At 45.9% G+C, this 10,179-nt stretch overlaps 1 protein-coding gene across 1 annotated transcript in view; it reads right to left on the bottom strand.

The window, feature by feature from the left end:
* The window catches only part of PTCH2 (patched 2), a 72,873-nt gene extending 62,953 nt beyond the window's left edge, over positions 1–9,920 (bottom strand). The window contains exons 1-2 of the mRNA XM_089515038.1: positions 9,852–9,920; positions 6,846–7,038 (exon numbers count right to left, since the gene is read on the bottom strand). The gene's annotated coding sequence lies outside the window, so the exon portion shown is untranslated. The remainder of the gene's footprint in view (positions 1–6,845; positions 7,039–9,851) is intronic.
* Between the last annotated feature and the right edge of the window lie 259 nt (positions 9,921–10,179).

The following is a 10,179-nucleotide window of genomic DNA, read 5'->3' on the forward strand; positions in this document are numbered from 1 at the left end:
CGCTGGGCGCAGCCTTCAGACAGCTGCGCCCAGCGAAGCAAGGGAGAAAGGGGCCAAGCGGCCCCTTTCTCCTTCTCCCCGCCGCTGCAGGGTGTCCTTGGGGCTTGAAGCCCCAAGGACACCCCTTTTCAGGCTGCAGGGAAGCGGCGTTTTGCCGCTTCCACGCAGCCTGAAAAGCGGCGGATTGGGGCCTCAGCGGCTGTCGTTCTGGCAGTTGAGGCCCCGATACACCAGGGAAAGGGGTGGGTACAGACCGCCCCACTAATCCTCTTTTGCATTAGCCCCCCCCCCCCCCCCCCCGCCTGAGGCCTGCCATCAGCATAGAACAATACACATGCAAATCACTCCTGCATTCCCAGGCTCATACAGTATATATATATACCCATCTTTTCCAGGCAAGCATTCTCTGAAGATGCCAGCCACAGATGCTGGCAAAATGTCAGGAAGAAACTCTTCTAGAACATGGCCACATAGCCCGAAAAACCCACAAAAACTTTAAAAAATGCAAATTTCAAGGTTTATAAAATTACATAATTAAACTATAATCAGTTTTGGTTACCTTAAATATTGTACAGACGGTTCAACAAATAGTAGGCTCAAAGCAATCCGCATCAAAAGAACCCAAAAGTCTGGGTAAAAAGATGTTTTCAATAGCCAGAAGAACATGATGTACCCCAGTCAGTACAGAAGTTTAATAAAGAAGGTGCCACAACCAAGAAAGTTCTCAAGCTTCAGCCACAACTGGGACCAAGAACAACCCCATCCCCCAAGGTCTCAAAAGCTGGGAGAGACAGTCCAATGTTGATTTAGGCCTCAGGCTATTTAGGGTCATTAAGTCAACATCAATATCTTGAAGTCAGTTCAGAAGCAAATAGGCAGGCAGAATACACCACAAACAATAAGTTTAATATTACTCTAGCTTTGCACAGAATTCAGTAACTGAACAGTGGCATTCTCCATCAGCTGAAACCTCTAAATCCTTTTAAAGAGCAGATTCACACACATAACACATAGTCCTTCAGATGCAAGGTTACTAAGGCATAAATCACTTGGCCAATCCCAGTCTAGGAAGGACTGTAGCTGTCAAAACAGCCACAACTAAAAATAGCCCCTAATAGCCATATATATGTGATAATACATATCATATAACAACAGCTTGGGATCTAGCGAAAAAGGAAAAAACTGCCAATCTGCAGGCAAGCCCCCAGGTTGTATAATGTTAGTGTTTCCATTTGTAGTATTTAGAAAGAATAAACTGCTGTAGGATAATCTCTGAAAATTTACCTATCTATCCATATCAGCTAAAGCATTTTTAAAATGCCTTTTCTTTTTTAGTGCCATACCAACTTTCTCTTCCCAATGTAGGTTAACTCAAGACCTCCCGCTACTACAAAAAGTGGCCTAGAAGCTACAAAAAATACAATTTAAAATTCTGTTCCATTGGGCAGAAGTAGCATAAATGCATGCTTTTTATTCCAGAGTATTTGCAAACTTCTACAATGCTGCTTTATCTCATCATTTCCAAGAATAAGATGTCAGTCCTAAAAAGGCCTGGCTGATGTTCATGGAATATATCTTTCTTAATTGCCCACAGCTCCCTGGTGAGTATTCCGAGGTTTTTTGACATAACAAAAATACAGCCAGTCTCTTCAAAGTGAGCATTTTCAGTAAAAGCTCAACTGAGGGAGTGAAACAGAAGCTGAGCTCCTATTGCCATAAGAGCTAAAGGCAATACAAGAAATCAATCAGAACCAGATATTCTGACAGACCTGGGACAACTGCTCTCCTGTCTCCTCTCTTCATCCATTCTCCTCACTTCACCTATCCCATAATGTGACCTCAGAATGCATCTTTAGATACATCTCAGATATATCAAGAAGAGCTACCAAGGACATCATATAGTCCTTTCTCTATGAGACAACTGGATATCAGCAATGCAGCAGTAGTTTCTTTTAAAATATATGTTTTTATCTTTTGCAGCAGATGTTTCTACATGGAGATATTATTTGATTTCAGTTTTCATAGTCCCTCACCATTGATCATGCTAGCTGGGATTTCTGGGAATTAGAAATCCCACAATCACTGGAGCCACTCCATCTCACAGTTGAGAATCACCTTTATAGAACTTTCCACTGACAGTTTCAGTTTCTTTGCTTTAGAAAAATCCAGGACCACACACAGGTAATGTTAGATGCTTCAGTTCAATGTGGCAATTCCTTTGTCTCAAATATCTACAAAAGACACTATGCCTTGACATAAATGTGCATTTCCTTGATATCAACAAGTATCAGCTCTTCTCAGTTCAGTTCAGAAATGGAGAAGTACAACCTGGCAATGAGAAAAAGTCAAGCAATGTCATTAAGAGCAATCAAAGCTACACCATACAATGCCAAAATATATTACTAGCTCTCACCTATAATGTATGATAAGATTACAGATGAAATAGGTGAAAGAAATAAAGAGCTTTAAGAGGAACATTATGATGCCTAAAATAGAAGGAAGCCAGCTGAGCTATTGATCTCTATCATGCTAGATATGGGTACTTAATTTGGCACTATCCCTGCCAGTCTACATGTCTGTATGCAAGCTTTTGGCTTCAAACCCAATCATCCTGGATAGAAGACATAAACCACTTTTCCAGGGATGCTTCTCATGACAATTGTAGTGTATCACAAGCTTGCATGGATATGCATTGGCAGAGAAAAAATCTATACTGTTGCTTGTTATTGTTTGTTGTTTCTGACAAACCTAAGGGTTTTGTTGGCATGTTTCTTCAGAGTGGGGTTGACATTGCCATTCTCTGAGGCTGAGAGAGTGTGACCTGCCCATGGTCACCCACTGTGTTTCCATGGCTGAGCCAGGATTTGAACCTGGCTGCATCACTTCAGACTACAGATGAGAGCAGATGGGCTACTTCAGTAAGCTATCTGAAATTGAGGAATGACAGGAGTGTTTTCCCAATATGTCAGGGACCAGCTCTTTATTTGTGTCCACTGGCTACAGTTATTTCTTTCTTTCCTGGAAATTCTCTATGAACTGACAATTGATGGTTCATAGACCTACACCAGCCCATGGACCACCAGTTTAAGTCGCACTGGGCTACAGGATGCTCTTAGTGTGATTTCATGAATCTTACAAGGGAAAAGGTAAGGTAGACAATGGACAGAGCAAGGGAAGGGAGCAGCCTTGTTTAAGCAATCAGTTTAGGTTTCTGGCAAATGGGAAAGAGGTGAGAGCCAGCAAGGCCAGAGTAATGGCAGGTTGGGGGCAAGTGATCCATTCAGATCTCAGCAAGTGTTATCTATCTCTACCCTGGAAGCATGCTGAATGGGAAGGGGGAGAGTGAAAAAAGTGTATGAGAGAAAGAATAAGGAGATGGCAGAATGAGTGAAACAGGGTGGGTCTTCCTTCCTTTGGCTCAGGCCCACCCACACTTCTGGCTTCAACCCCACCCACCACAAGCATGTGGGCCTTATATAATTTCCCCCACCCTTGCCCATGAGGCATGCCTATAGAGCTATGCTGAAATCAAAACAAGCAAAGGTGGTAAAGGGCACGGTTTGAACAAAACCAAGACTTGGAGCAACAGTCATCATTCTTCCCTGGTTACAGAATGTGGTTCCATATATGGACAATTCAGGGGTAGATTCAAATGTTTGCCACCTATACATAAGAAGTCCTGTATTTAACTCAGCATAGAGTCAATGGGATTTAAGTTGAAGATTTTCTGATCTAGAAAACAAAAACATGGACAGCAAACAATTTCTGATGCAAGTAATACACAACAGTTGAAAAGAGAGGTGCAAGCCAGTTCAAAGTATACCTTTATAGCCCTCAAAGGTTACCAGTTTCTGACAAAACAACAACAACCACCTCCCTACAGCACACAACAACCAAGCAATCACAACTGCGTTTTGCAGAACAGAAAACAGAGGGAGGCAAAACAATATCTATGGTTGTTATCTTTTTTTATTTCAACTTGTATGCCAGCTTTTCCCTGCCAGCTTTCAAGCCACACACCAAGCAACAGAAAGAAAGTATCACAATGCTCTGTTTAGCAAATGCCAGCAAACTGAGAGGATAAACAATAATTCGGGGCTATACAAAGTACATATCACAATAGAGTTGTCCACACTATTGATGCAGTATATAATTTCTAATACAGGAATGTAAATAAAAAGTTAACATTTAAAAAATTATTATATCATTTGTAGTGAAACCTGTTCTGAACAAAATAGTTCCACAAAGTTTGGTTTGTAAGGTCCACATATACTTAGTCAAATCATAGGTCCTGTGCTCCTTTAGTTTTGTGTATCTAGCAAGCCAGCAATGCAACAGACAAAACAGAAGAATAATTTTTTAAGGCTGAGCAAATGTCAGCATCAAAAGCAATAAATAAGTGCAAGCCCAACTATGCAGGTTCTCAGGGGATATTCTTGATTTGGGCTGAGATGTGTTGGTTACAAAAGGGGGATTTCCCTTCTTTAAATGTTTAACAGCTGCAGGTTTTGATGGATCTCCTTTTTGCTAGAAGCCTCAGTGAGTGAGGCAGAAGCAAGGAGAAGGGGAGGGGAGAAGGCTAAGGTTGAGCCCCCCTTCAGTGTGTGAAACAGGTGGGTAAACTTTACTGGCATTCATGTGAGTGTGGGTTTTATTTAAAAGGGAGTGGGAGGGTGGAAGAGTAAAGTTGCTTCTATTGTTGAACAAAATCCAAGAGTAGTTTAGGACCACACATGGAGCTGGGGTTGTTCAGGGGGAGGAGGTGTGGAACGCCAAAGATCGCTGACAGTCATCACAGAGAAACATCTGCTCTTGGAAAGCTCCCAGGCTGCTTGCAAAAGGAATAAAATAAAATAAAATAAAAATCCCAGAGTGTGAAAACTCAGCACAATCCGGTGTCAAAAAAAAAAAAAAAGAGAGAGAGAGGAGACGGCAATAGCAGGAGATGGAAAACAAGAAGCAGACCTGATAGCAGTGCTGAGAAGGGAAAAGAAGTATAGCATACTGAACTTATTAATAACAAAGGCATCATTTTTATCAAATGTTTCCAGCAGGAAATTAGGATTTGCTCCTGGGTGACCCCTTTTACGTTCAGCTGTTTGCCTTTAACCTGATTCCATGTTCAGCTGGCAGAAGAGTGCGACCCAAGTCAAACTTCAACTGCCAGCTCCGTAGTCATACTCAGAGACAGTAATTATCCTCTCCTTCAGCACCACTCAGAAAGATAATTTAGGATTTTAATATCAATAATGTAACGCACCAAGCAGCGCCCGGTGGCAAGAAAAACCATCTCCTCTGAGATGGGGGAAAGAATTTAATTATACCTGTCTGTGTGGAGGCATGTATTTGCACTGATAGAGATCTGGATTGCACACACTCACAGCAGCACTGCATGCACAGGCACACACATGCAGAACAGTGTAGAAAGCCACCCCCCCCCCCCACACACACACGTACACACTTGGGAAACAAGTTCAACACAGAAACCAATTCTCTCTCTCTTCCTTAAAAAAACCAAGAGTTATTAACCCTTTGGGCTATCGAAGAAGCATATATCCCAATATCTGCTACATTTATATCACAGCCTCTCACATATGGAGTCAAACATTACTAAATAGGCCTGAGAGTGTTTTTTTTTTCCTTTTAAAAAAGGAAAAGAAAGGAAAGGGAATGACTAGCTGAAGAAGAATGTCATTCCAGAGGATCACCATGACCCCTTTCTAACTTGCATATATTCTGAGAGTACAGGTTCTATTGCCAAAGCTTTAAAAATGCCAGGTTCTATATGGTCCTTGAATGGGAGCTTGCATGGAAACCACATGCAAAACACTTTGGGTATTTTAATGGAAGTGTAGAATCCAAGTACAGTCAATAACTGAATCTCAGAATATTTCGTCCTGCTTCCTTCAACACTCTGGAAACCACCTATCGTGAAGATGAAGTTTCATTACTGAAACCTTCAGAACACAACTGACAGATACTTCTAAATCCAAAGCATAATCTCAGGTACCATCTTTAATGATGCATTTTTTCTCAATAAAGCTCAGGACTCCAGTTTATACCTTCACATCCCACAAGACTACATAGCAAGGTATAAAGCTTTCTATTCCATCATTTGACTTTCAGAACCAATGCTCATCCTTTGCACATCACAGAAGGCGATCCTTCCCAAACATTCCCAAGTTCTATGATTTAGAAACTGGAAAATACTGAAATGGCTTTAAAACCAGTGGTGCAACCTTTTGAAAATGTCGGTGCACAAACACCCTTTGGATTTATACAAGGGCACTCACACATTCTCATTCAGCTTTCATTCACACCAAGGGACTTGGATGGAAGATGTCCCTAGTATGATTGTTCCTTATACAATTATCACTTTAATTCCCCCCACTCTATCCTTTGCCAAGTAGTTCTGCAAACGTTACTGCATATTTTACAACCATAATTTCTAGTTCTTCTTCACTGCTACAAATTCAGATTTAATTACCAGGGAGAAAAGTTATAATATCGACACTCATTATTTTATTGCCTGTCTTGAGGTCTCAAGTGGCAGTCAACGTAAAATCATGCTTTCCTGTCCAAGAGTGAATCGAGATCTGAGATTTGTTACCTGCCCTGAAGAGATGAAAACTGAGCTCCAAAACTGAGAAGTGGCACACAAATCTGCATTCACACACATGTGTGAGTTAGAAACAAAATCCTTTGCCAACCTCTCCCTTTGAAATGTTCTTGCAGGATGAGCCTAGAATCCACTGAGTTGGACAATTTGTCCGCATGCACCCCAACGTGCTCCCAAAGGACATGTAGTCTTTCCAGCATTCACACCAACCAGAAAGGGAACTTACCTTCCACCCAGAGCTGCTCAATATCCGTCTCAATGGAGGCTACTCGCAGCCCAACAGCCAGCGCCCCAAACACCAATAGTCCCACAAAAAGTACTTTGCCACAGTGACGCTGGATCCAGCATCCCAATGTAAACAGCAGGGCCTGGAACTGGGCCCGCAACCACAGCGGGGCTTTCTGGCCCACAGCCTTACCCTGGGGAAAGAAACAGAGAGTTAGCCAAGGCATATTTGCTCCAGGGACCATCAACATCCTTCCCTGGGGTAGTTGGCCCTGTGGGCGAAGGCAAACCTCATGCCTCAGACAACAAGACCCCGTGCCTACATATGGGGTAGTGTATGTGTGCTGGTATATGACCTCTGGGGACTCTCATTTGCGAGAAACTTCCTGCATCCAGGCCCCTCTCTTTGGTACCTCTCCCCTCCAGTCTGGAGTGATAAAGATGGGAATGATACCTGAACATAGGGGTGTCTCCTTCCTTGTTCCCTAGATGGCTGCAGCGTGAGAAACAACTTCATGCCACAACAGAAGCTTTAGCATGGTGTGTGTGGGGTGTCTGTGTGTGTGTCCCAGGAATCATCTCCCTTCTATTTCCTCATGAAGGTCTGTTTGCCCCCCCCCCCCTCGGCTTCATGCCCACCCCTGCCTCCAAATTGCAGCTCCAACTTGAATGCAGCTTCCTGAGTTCTTGCAACCACAACAGGATGTGCAAAGTTGATCTACCAGTGACAGTAGACAGTGTGCAAGAGGATCTTGTAGCACCTTTAAGACTGACTGAAGGTATTGGGAGCATGAGCTTTCCTAGGAGCCTACTTCTTACTTGCTTCTAAAGAAGCAGGCTGAAGTCTAGGAAAGCTCCTGCTCCCAGCTCCTCTCTTTCAGTGAGTCTCAAAAGTGCTGCAAGATCCCTTTGCATCCTGGCTCATATATACATTTCTCAGGCACCTGCTCCCAGCTTCTTTCTTTCAGTGAGTCCCAAAGTTGCTGCTAGATCCTTGCGCATCTTGATTTATATATAAATTTCTCATTCTGATGCTACCAAGTTCTTACTTTTCAGTGAGTCTCAAAGGTGCCAGAAGAACCCTTTGCATCCTGACTCATATCTACATTTCTCCTGCTCCTGGTCCCAGCTTCTTCCTTTCAGTTAGTCCCAAAGGTGCTGCAAGATCCCTTTGCCTCCTGATATATATACATTTCTCACACTTGCAGCTTCTTCTTTCAGTTACCTTCAAAGGGACTACAATATTGCTTTGCAACGTTACATATATGCATTTTTATGCTACCAACTTTTTTCTTTCAATGAGTCCCAAAGTTGCTACTAGATTCTTGTGCATCCTGACTTATATAGAAATCTCACATGGTGATGCTATCAAGTTTTCCCTTTCTGTGAGTCTCAGAGGTGCCACAAGATCCCTTTGCGTCCTGACTTATATATACATATCTCATGCTGATGCTTCCAGCTTCAGTTAGCCTCAAAGGTGCTGCATAAGATCCCTTTGCATCCTGATTTTCCAGACCAACAAAGCTTTTGAATCCTACTGAATTCTACCAGAGAGATGGTTTGCTGGAAGGTGTGGGGAAAGGAGGCCCAGCCCCCCTTTTGCTTCAGGGGGGCTATCCTTTTGCCCCTCTTCCTTGCTGGCCTTCCTCCTTCTCCCCCCAAGTCCCTGCCCCAAAGGGCCCCTTCTCCTCTTCCTCTGGCCTCCTGCTCCCTGCTGCCAACCCCGGCGCTGCCCTCCTCTCCTGTCCCCAAAGGGCCCCCCAGCCCTCCCCAGCCCCAGGGAGCAGCCAGGCAGGAGGCAAGGGAGCGTCCCCTCCTTCCCTTCCTCCCCAGAGGAAGCCCTCAGCCCTCTCCCCCGCCTTCGCCCTCCTTCCGAAGGAGTCCTGAGCCCGGCTCCACAGGGAGGACCTGCTGAAGCTCCTCCTGGAAAGGTAGGGACCTGTCCTGGAAAAGGAGGACGCCTGCTCACGCTGCAGATGACTATAAAAGCACACTTCTGAGTCCTGCTCCAAATGGAGGACCCTTTGAAGCTCCTCCTGGACAGAAGCTGGAAAAGGGATGGAGACCCTGCCCCGGAAAAGGAGGACGCCTGGCCTCCCTGCACCCAAAGGCCAATGCCTGCTTTTTAGTGCTGCTCTTCCAAATGGAGGGCTTTTTGAAGTTCCTCCTGGGCAGAAGGCGGAAGGGATGTCCTGGAAAAGGAGGACGCCTGGTCTCCCTGCGTCTAAAAGTAAATCCCTGCTTCTGAGTTTGAACTGGAGGAAGTTCTGGTTGAGTGAGGAATCTGAAGTTCCTCTTGGGCAGAAGAAGCTGGGAAGGTAGGGACATGTCCTGGAAAGGGAGGAGGACATAGGGTCACCTTACACACAAATATAGATTCTTGCTTCTTAGTCCTGCTCCAAATAATGGGCAATTGGAGGCTTTCCCAGGACAGAAGCTGGAAAGGTAGCAACGGGTCCCGGAAAAGGGGGACATATGGTCACCCGGCATCTGAAAGGAGCTCCCTGCTTCGGAGTTTGAACTGGAGGAACTTTGGATTAATGGAGGAATTTCAGGTTCCTCCTGGAGAGAAGCTGGAACCGGGAAGGAAGGGGAAGGCGTCCCGGGAAAGGAGGACTCAGGGCCACCCTCCCTCCATGTCGGAAGAAAGCCCTGCTTCGGAATCCTGCTCCGGATGGAGGACACTTTCAAGCCCCTCCTGGACAGAAAGAGGGAAGAAGGCGAGACAGGTCCTGGAAGAGGGGACATAAGAAGCCAGTCCCTGCTTCTGAGTTTGAACTTGAGGGAGTTTTGATTGAGTCTGGAATCTGAAGTTCCTTTTGGGCAGAAGAGGCTGGCAAGGGAGGGACAGGTCCTGGGAAAGGGGGACATGTGGAGGCAGCCAGTCCCTGCTTCTGAGTCCTGCTCCAAATGGGCAGAAGCTGGAAGGGGGGCCTGTCCTGGGAAAGGAGGACGCCTGCTCCCCCTGCCTTCTCCCTGCCCCCGATCCCGGGGCGCCGCTGCCTACCTTGGCGATCTGCTTGAGGGCGAAGGCGGCGTGGCAGTAGCTGGGGCGCCGGAGGAGGTCGGCGGGGGCTGCCTTGCCGGAGCCTCCCGGGGCCCCGGGGGGCCTGCGCTCTCCAGAAGCCATGCTCCGGGGTCGGGCGAGGACGGGGCGCCGGCGCCGGCTGCTGCTGCTGCTGCTGCTGCTGGGTCCAGGCAGAGGAGGGCTCCTGCGGTAATCCGGCGGGGAAGGGGGCTGCTGGTGGTGCTGCTGGGGCTGGGGCTGCTTGCGAGGGGCTGCTGGTGCTGGGGCTGGGGCTCTGGGCTGTGCACATTCTGGGCGGGGGAGGCTG

The sequence above is a fragment of the Sceloporus occidentalis genome, unplaced genomic scaffold (assembly GCF_023333645.1).
Source record: "Sceloporus occidentalis isolate IW3139 unplaced genomic scaffold, rSceOcc1.0.p SCAF_3, whole genome shotgun sequence".
Taxonomy (NCBI): Eukaryota; Metazoa; Chordata; class Lepidosauria; order Squamata; family Phrynosomatidae; genus Sceloporus; species Sceloporus occidentalis.